The sequence below is a fragment of the Apteryx rowi genome, unplaced genomic scaffold (assembly GCF_003343035.1).
Source record: "Apteryx rowi isolate R43461 unplaced genomic scaffold, aptRow1 scaffold_510, whole genome shotgun sequence".
Lineage (NCBI taxonomy): Eukaryota > Metazoa > Chordata > Aves > Apterygiformes > Apterygidae > Apteryx > Apteryx rowi.
In genome coordinates, this window is record NW_020450773.1 from 1 (window position 1) to 9023 (window position 9023).

General features: G+C 38.6%; 1 long non-coding RNA gene across 1 annotated transcript; it reads left to right on the plus strand.

The window, feature by feature from the left end:
• Positions 1-85: 85 nt before the first annotated feature.
• LOC112972943 lies at positions 86-5232 on the plus strand. The gene is made up of 2 exons (XR_003255839.1): positions 86-3046; positions 4776-5232. It is a non-coding gene; the product is annotated as an uncharacterized LOC112972943 (long non-coding RNA).
• The last annotated feature ends 3791 nt before the right edge of the window (positions 5233-9023 follow it).

The window sequence follows — 9023 nt, forward strand, 5'->3', positions numbered from 1 at the left end:
CCGCCCTAATCAAGGGCCACTGGGATCAAAGGCCCCAACTCCCTCTGGTCAGGGCAACCAAGAGAGCTCGTTAGCAGCAGCCACTCCTAGCTAGAGCTTCTCCCAGGAACAATGCATTTAAACTGAGGGATTTAGTGCAGAGCTGAGACCTAAACTTCAAGTAGCATTCCAGTTCACCCTGCAGTAAAGACCTTGGGCTTTTCAGAGTCTCTGCTTTGGAATGTCTACCTTTGAAGACGGATATCACTTGAGGCTCTGGCAGTGGGTGGTTTGAGTGGCAGTTGGCTGCACCTGCAGGAAAACCAGCTCCCTCTTGGGCTGACAGCCTGGGACTGCAATGAAAATGATGTGCACACACCCACAAACCACAGTGTTCAGCTTCAGCACTTTAAACATATCTATAATTAGGTTTAATGAGAAATAACTATATATATAAAATGAATCATTCCCTTCCTCCTCCCCTCCCCACTCTGTGTTCCCATTGCTTCAAAGCAACCTAGGGGTTAACTACACCCTATCCTGCTTGATTGCTTAATTGAGCATCTCTGTGCTGACAGGAGAATATCATCTCTTATGAGCACTGGAGGCATGAATGTATTACAAATAATATTGCTCAGAAATGAAAGCAGAGTTGCAGTTGTCCTTTTTGTAGTTGAATGCATTTTTATTTTTTCTCTGCTGGTGTAGGAGGCTTACTGTTATGAAATTATATACAGGCAAATTTCTCATCCGCTTAACCTGAGGATGTTTTAATCTTCCAGGCACATAGTGGGATTGCTTGCTCCTATATCACTTTTATTTGTATGGGGTTTTTCCCCTTGGCATCCTGGATTTAGACCATATACGGTTGTTATAATGCTGGCCCATTAACACAGGCTCTGCTTTTGTGACAAACCCATTGAGCTTATAGGCTGCAAATCAAGAATATAGGCTTAAATCCTGTTTACTCTCAGACTGAGGTATGTGCCTACCTGTAGGCCCTTGGTTTTACAATATCCTAAATATGGATTGTAATGCAGCAACTTCTGCAACTTCAGCAACTGCTTCTGCAGTTTTTTCCATATGGCCACTTTGTGTTTTTAAATGTCCACAACACCCAACAGCTAGCTCGGGGGCAGGTCTACTCATTTTTTCTAAAATCTCTTCTGATTTTTTTGCCTGTTCCCTAAGGATCACAATCTGTGGCACAGCTTGAGTAATTCTGAGATGTAGTAGTGTGAACTTCCAGGATTCTGCAGTGAAGCTTTTTATGTACAGGGATTAAATTCCAATTTCATGACAGTCCATGTGAAATATGTTTGAAGCTTGCTCAATGAAAATCCTGATGTGTTAAATGCTGTAATGTCTGTGAGATGTTGCTAAAGATTGTCAGCAAGTATTTAATGCAAAATGTTTGAAAGCTCTTTCTTTGCTCCGTGTTTCTGTTACTTTTCAAGTTCAATATTGTGGGCTGTGATTTCAGAAAGACAGTTCTATGTGTCACTTGCACAATTCTCAAAGCACAATCTATCTGCACTGGAAGAAGCACACAGGCAGTGCAGTCCTATTTTCTTTGTTTTCAACTTTTCTGTCATTTGCGGCAAACTGCAGAAGAGGTTTTATTTTGAAAAAGCGTCTGAGAGACAAGGTAACTTCCACTCACCTTTTCACTAAATTCCAAATTTCTGGGGAGACTTTTTCTATTCAATCACCATTGGATGTCTTGGGATAGTTTTAAGTTCACCCCCATTCTAGGTTGCTTCCGTCTGTTTATCAGCAGTGTATGTGAAATGTGTCTGGTCTCAGTCTCATTCCCATTGGATCAGATGCTTTCATTTCATTTATTTTGGTTGGCCTTCTTCCCTTCACTGCCACATCTGCTATAGCCTTTAAGCTGAAGCAGAAGATGATGGTGGTCCTTAAGAGGTCAGGCTGGCACTTCAGCAGGTAGATGCTAAATGGGTGAGACAACACCAAGGAGTTCAAGGAAGCAGTAAAGCACCTGTTGTAAATCTGTTGATTTTGCAGTGCAAGGGAAGGTAGTTTGTTTAAATAATACCAAAAAAAAAAAGTAGAAATTCTAATGAGATGTAGGAAGCTGGTTTCAGTCTTTTTATAGAACAAATAAAGTTTGATTTTTTATTTTTTTTTTTTTAGTTCTCCAGTGTTATGTAATTGCCAAAATGCCATTGTGGATCCCAGGTTTTGTGTCCACAACTGTCAATTATTGAGATATTTGGCTTGGCTAGATCACGGAAGCTTTGTTCCTGAGGCTAGAGGTCTGTTGCTAGACCTAAATTTGCATCTGTTGGAAACATTGTGTCCTCGGTGTTTGTTAGGATTTCTTTTTCTGAATCTTACTCACTCTTACTTTTCCTGACAGTTATTTTGTTCTTGATATTCGACAGAAAAATGTCAGCTGCAGTATCCATCTGAGTGGTTCCCTGAGGATGGCCTTAATATTTATTAGCTAAAAACAATATAAACCCCATTAGGGGAAAAGATGTCAAAAAATCCCTACCTATCTCTATCCTAACAGTTTAATCAGGATTTCTAGAACCATGTACAGTTCTGTGATTCAACAGCAAGAAAAAGCATGATATTTCTTATTTTGGTAATTTGTAAGATATGCAGACTGATTTTTAACCTTATATGTGCTGTATTTAAAGCAGATGAATAGAGAATTATCCTTTACAGAAGCACAATATTTGATGCTTTATTTTAAGCCTAACACATTACACATTTGTTACATCCCAAATATACATCAGATATTCTGTAGTTATAACCTAATATTGTTGATACAAAGCTTGTTCCACTGTGATCAAATTAATGTATTTTATGCTGCCTTTAAAAAATAGACAGTATCTTTCTTTCCCCTATATTCAAAATCTTCTAACCTATAAAAAATATACTGACTTTTTACAAACACTGATCTGTATTTCAGCTGATGTTCTGAGTGAAGAAGCTATCCTGAAGTGGTATAAAGAAGCGCATGTTGCTAAAGGCAAAAGTGTTTTTCTTGACCAGATGAAGAAATTTGTGGAGTGGCTGCAAAATGCTGAAGAAGGTATGGATTCATTTAAACAAAGAAATATTGTCACCTCTTGGCTAATCAGATCTATTTTTCAGATATTAGTTGTCAGAATAGAAAATAGCAGGCAGTAACTGCTCCTGATTGCTTGCAGCCATGCCCAGATCTAACACTTGCTGCTTTTTAATGCTGATGGTGTCCTTACAAACTCCTCAAGTTATCAGTTACTGCTTGTCTGTAAATAAATTCTTTAAGCTTCTGCAGGGAGGATCTTTGGGTATACATGTACATAGCCAAATGACAGTGCACGTGTAGCATGTGCTAACGTGCCTGTGCTGTCTCCCTGTATGGCACTGATGACAGTGGGAAGTGCGTTGGTGTTAGCAGGTACTACCAACAACAGTTTTCTGTAGTGATGTGGTTTCTGCTATTATTATCTCTACTAACTACATGAACATAGCATAAGTCGGTCTGTGACACTACAGCTGCAATTGCCTTTAGCTGAATGACCAGGCTAAGACATGCAGTTGGCATCTGCTGCTGCAAACAGGCTACTGGGGAGGGGAATTAGATTCTTTAGTCCCTAACTTTGTTTTTTTTCATGTTCTGCATAGGAAAATACTTTTTTTTTTTTTGTACTGAACAAATAGATTATTTCTTTTTTCCTTGAAAAGAAATTCCACATCAAGTGGGAAGATCAATTTCTGCATAATAGATAGGGATATAATCATTAATGTTCATTTACATCCATTTAATGTAATTAATTGTAGAATCTTAGAGGGAATATGTAATGCCAAGGAGCAGATAAGACATTACAGCAGTTCACATATGCAGGTAGCAGTATAAAAATGGTAGCTCCTTCCACACACCCTTTAGACTAGCAACAGTCTTGGTCTAATTAAACTTTTTTTCCTGTTTTAATCTTCTGCTTATATGTCTTTCTGTTTCTTCTTTTTGTTTTTCCCCTTTCCTGCATGTCCCCTCTCCCAGATGTCCATAATTACAAAGTTTAGCACTAGCGGAGACCAAGTGTTGCTGTAAAAAAAAAAAAAAAAAAAGTGCAGAACATGTTTGTTCTGCAAATGTTTGTTCGAAAAATCTGATCTGACATGTAATATTCATTGACAACAAGCCCTTTCCTGTCAGGTGAATGAAAGGACAGAAATGCAATATAATGCAAAGTAGCTTGAAGTGACAAAAACACTGCTTATGTTCCTATTTCTAATTTTCTTTTATTCTGTACAGATCATAAGAATTTTTTGTTAGTGCAGATTTCATGCCTGCTGTAGAGTAAAACCACAGATGGCTTTTGAGATAGGCTGAATGATGATGATAATTAACATTTGCAGAGCAAATAGTTAAGGTGCTACTTCTTCAATGGATAGCCATACAGCCTACTCATGGAGACTAGAAGAACAAGCAAATAATGCTGATTCCTTATTAAACTTAAAGTGAGCTCAGATATGCATTGGTTGATCCTGCAGATTAGGACCAGAATAATTCATAGTGATCTGGGTTTGTTCTAGTAACAGATCTCTAAATTCAGATCTCCACAGTGGAGTGTAACAGAACAGATCTTAGTTTTCTGATGCTATGTGTTTCTTTCTGGCCTATTCTGTTTAATCTGTCAACCTTTCCTAGGAAGTGCTAGGTGTAAAGAAAACTAATTTGAATTTTGAAAGGATGTCTCTTGCTATTTTATGGAATTACCCACACCACTGTCCTTGTGCAACCTATCTGATGTATTTTACTTTTTCTTTTCTAGAGTCGGAGTCTGAAGGGGAGGAGAACTAAGACGATTCTACAAAGCACAGTCTCAGTCTAGGTTAATGCCAAATGCGCTTGGGAATGCCGTACTGTTCAAGCAAAGAGGCTTTACTTCAGTGTCATGCAGAAAACTATAGGCTAGGCTTTCCTTTTGTTTAGAAGAATAAAGGTTTTTAATGGAGCTGTGAGGCATTAGATTCTTTACTTGGGACTCTACCTCTGGCTCATTGTACACTAACTTAGGCAAAGACATTCATTAAGGAGCCATATAGGAAAGGTGAAATGAAATACTTATGGACTCCTTTTTATTAACGGTCTTTTTCAGGTACTATGGTATATGAACACTCCAATTTCTGTTTATAGAACTGTTTGGTCTGTGTTTGTAGCTCAATATTGGCTTGTGTATGTGATTTGACACCTCCACATTTTTTTGAATAAATGGCTTTTATATCTTAGTTTTGTAGTGTTAGTGTGTATGTCTTTTAAATTTGCCACCAAGAATTTACAATTCTTAAAGTGAAAATTATGCAAGAATATCACTAGACTTTTTGTTTTCGTACTTCATATATTCACAAAATCAACATCCCTAGTTAATTGGGATCACTGTCTAATCTTTATTATCTTGCTTTCTATATCATTTTGGACAGATTATTCAGTTTATTAATTCAAAGAAAATGTAGAGGAACAAGTCTGCAGAGTTCCGGTTTTGCATATGCAAAAGTTATACAAATGATGAATAATATGCTGTCTTCAGTTCAGACTACACTCAGTTATTGGCAATGGCTGTTCTCATTTTAGAAGTATCAGCTTCAAAACATGCATGAGTAAAAGTCATTACATGTGAAAACTGGAATTTATTGATACCGATGTGACATTATAGGTCACAGCAAGATATTTGACCAAAATACAGAAATGAATGTATAAACTTCTCAAGCTGCATACTGCTTTCTTTAATATTCCCTTGTGCCTTGATATGATGTCATTCGTAATTCCAGTGCGTGGGACCTGGCTAGGATGTTGTGTAAATACAGCCTGTGTGCAGCTTTGTTGTACATGCGCATAGCCCTCAAAACACAAGTCCAGAACTAGAGCTCTGACACTGTGTGAATACTCAGCCAACGCTCAGGATCAGAAGTCCTGGCACCCTGCACTGTGGAAGGTCCTGAAGAGCACCATCTCCCAACTTGCACCTTTTTCACAGAGCAGTCGGTCAGATAAACAATTGCTAACATTTCATTTTCCACAGGCAGAGTTACTTTGCAAATAGTCTTCTCCTGCCCCACTCCACCCTTTGCTGTCCATGCCTCTGGCCACACTGGTGCCCAGCAGCAAGTGCTCAGTTGCTTAAAGTTGTACACATACCAACAAACAGATGCCCAATAGTGAATAAAGAGTCTGTATGCAAATACATTACACTTCCTGTTATACATAGTTATTTTAACTTACCTGTTGTCCATCATCTTGGGTAATGTATGAGTATTAAAGTAGTATTGGAGGAAAAAGCTATTATGTTTATACGATTCACAATTTCCAAATAAAAATCCTTCCCTTTTAACATAGGGTTAAATCCACATTATAAATGAATGATTGGATTAGTAAGGTTTAGAAAAGAGATGCTTGTATTCTTACAGGGGAAAAAAATGTGAAAGAGCATAATTAACCAATTAAGTGGTGCATTTTGTAATTAGAAACCAAAAAGCTATCTATCAGATAGTATGGATTTTTTTTGATAGAAAAGTCAACACTTGATGCAAACCAGTAGATCAGAGGGTTGTAAAATTCTTGTCTCAAAATATATCTAGCTTTACTGGAAGCAGCAAAGGGCAAGCAGAAATCAAGCACTCTTGAATGCCAGCTTTCGATCTAGAAAAGTGTTTTTGTACCAGATATTGATCTTTGAAAGTGGAATATATAATGTGGGTCTTTCCAGTAACTTATAGCAGCACAGAGGAGACAGCAAGATACTCATGTTAAGAGAGAATCGATGCACTGGCTGGATGCTTTCCACTTCAGTCTTTGTTCCTACAGAAAATAAATTTGCTAGGCACTGCTGACCTGGGATGATCTCTTCACAAATTCTGCAGCCATAAAGTGGTAGTATTGAGTGATTATTGATACAGAGCTACCATTGACATAAACATTTCAAATTCAAAATTGTGATTTTTCTAAGGGATTAATGAATATTCAGTTGGGAGTATGTAAAACTGCTTTTCTGTGTGATCTCAAACTCCAGCTGGCTTCAAAGGTCCAGTCTAGAATAATGTGCAAAGGATACAATAAAATATACCTGTGGGCGTGAGTACCAGTGGATAGTGAGACAGGGCTGGCTGCAGGCTGTACAAACCATCTGCTGGAGAGAAAAAACCATCATTGGCAAAAGTTGCTTTGTGGTGAAATGCAGCTAGTCTTTGATGCCTGCATCTGTGTCTTCATGTGTGCAATGGATGTAAGCCAAGTCATGGGTCACACTCAGTGGGATCCATTTCACTGAAGTTTCGGCATCTGCAAGCCAGGCACCTATGGCTGAACCGGTTGCCTTGGCCCCCTTCGCAGTCACTGGAGAGAAACAGGTGCTTTTAAGGCAGAAGTCATTGCCCAGGCCGCAACTTGCATTCTGGACTACACCAACAGGCCCCGCAGGCTTTACAGGAGACATAAAGTGTCTGTCTCAGATTGGGGGAGGGAGAGGATCTTTTTATCACACAACCCCCAGCACCCGTTTCATGCATTCTTATCTGTGCCTGATGTATAGCTCCTGGGAGTCTCCCTCAGCCCTCCTGCCCCAGCAGCAGAGCTTGTTGGTTTGCATTAGGCAGTAAATGTTTCTGATTTTAGTTTTCAGGAGTTTTCCCTGCTTAATCTTTGAGATCAGTTCGGATGGGGACTTTCCATATACACGTGTGCTTCTAACTGGCATTTAGAACTCCTGCCCAAACATACATACCAGCAACTGAACTGGGTGGCAGCACAAGTACAAACAGAACAGGTTTCCATCAGACTGAATTTCAGTACAAATAGGTGCAATGATCAGGCTTTGCTGGAAAAAAAAAAGGGATTTAGAATCTGGACAGAAATTTTGATGCAACTCTCTTAAGGCAAAATACCCCTCTCTGAAAGCCATCACAGAATCTGAATTTCAGTTGAATAAAAAATCCCAAACCCTAGGCATTTCTGTAACACAACCATTAAATTAGTACTTCTCTGTTGGAGAAATGAAAATTGCAGTCAACACTAAATATATTGTTCAAATCTGGAGTTAGTTCTCCTTTAAGAATAAGACATTTCATTAGAAAAATGTGCTTCACATGATACATTGCATTTAATTTTGAAATATCAATGGCATCTAAATGTCAGACCTGTAAATATCCCTTTTGTTCTACAATAAATTGCAATAGGATGCACTTTAAAATGGGGATTTTTGAATTAGAAGGTGATTTCTTTCCCCTGGCCTCCCCTTTCTGAAACCACGCTGAGGTTTTCACTGTGATAGTCATTGCTTTAAAATATCCTTTTAGTATGCAGCGTGGTGCCATTGCATTGCAGTCCTCTTCGGAAGTGGAGAAAGGAAATTCATCCAGGCTAGACCCTTCTGCACCTTCCCTGGCGTCCAGCCCATTACGGCATTTAGGAGAGGACTATGGTGGTGGGGATTTTTTTTTGTTTTGGCATGTGCGTGTGATTAAGATTTTTATACAAGAGTGATTCTCAGTGATTAGTTCTAGTAATTGATTAACCAATTGGCAGATTAAGGATTGGGCTTCTTTTAATTTTTCTCTTTGTTCAGTCTTAAGATTTAAGCATTGTTTTCTAACAACCTGACTGCATATCTTGCCGCTGAGTTCATCCATCGGTTGCAGATGTTAAAAGAATGGCCAGTGTAGCAGACGTTGGGTTTATGCAACAACCAAATGAATCTTCCATATCATTCTGTTGAGAAGATGAAATTAGTTGCTTTGTCCTGATAAAAAAATGTGAAGTTAGGAGCTATGCCAAAACTAAGTGAGATGCTGGTAAATGCCAGCTTTCAAAGTCAAATTTCTTATCTTGAAAGAGAGTTTATGAAATGTGAATCCCTAATCTTTGTATGACTGTGCAAACAAATCTCTCCTTCATCAGGTTACTCTCTTAATATTTGAAAAGTTCAGAACATAGGAGGTATCTGTGACCAGATGCATATTTTTGTTCAACAAAGAACCCTGAACTCCTGTAACGACTTCTTTCTGAGTAAGGCCCTGTCCTTTCATGC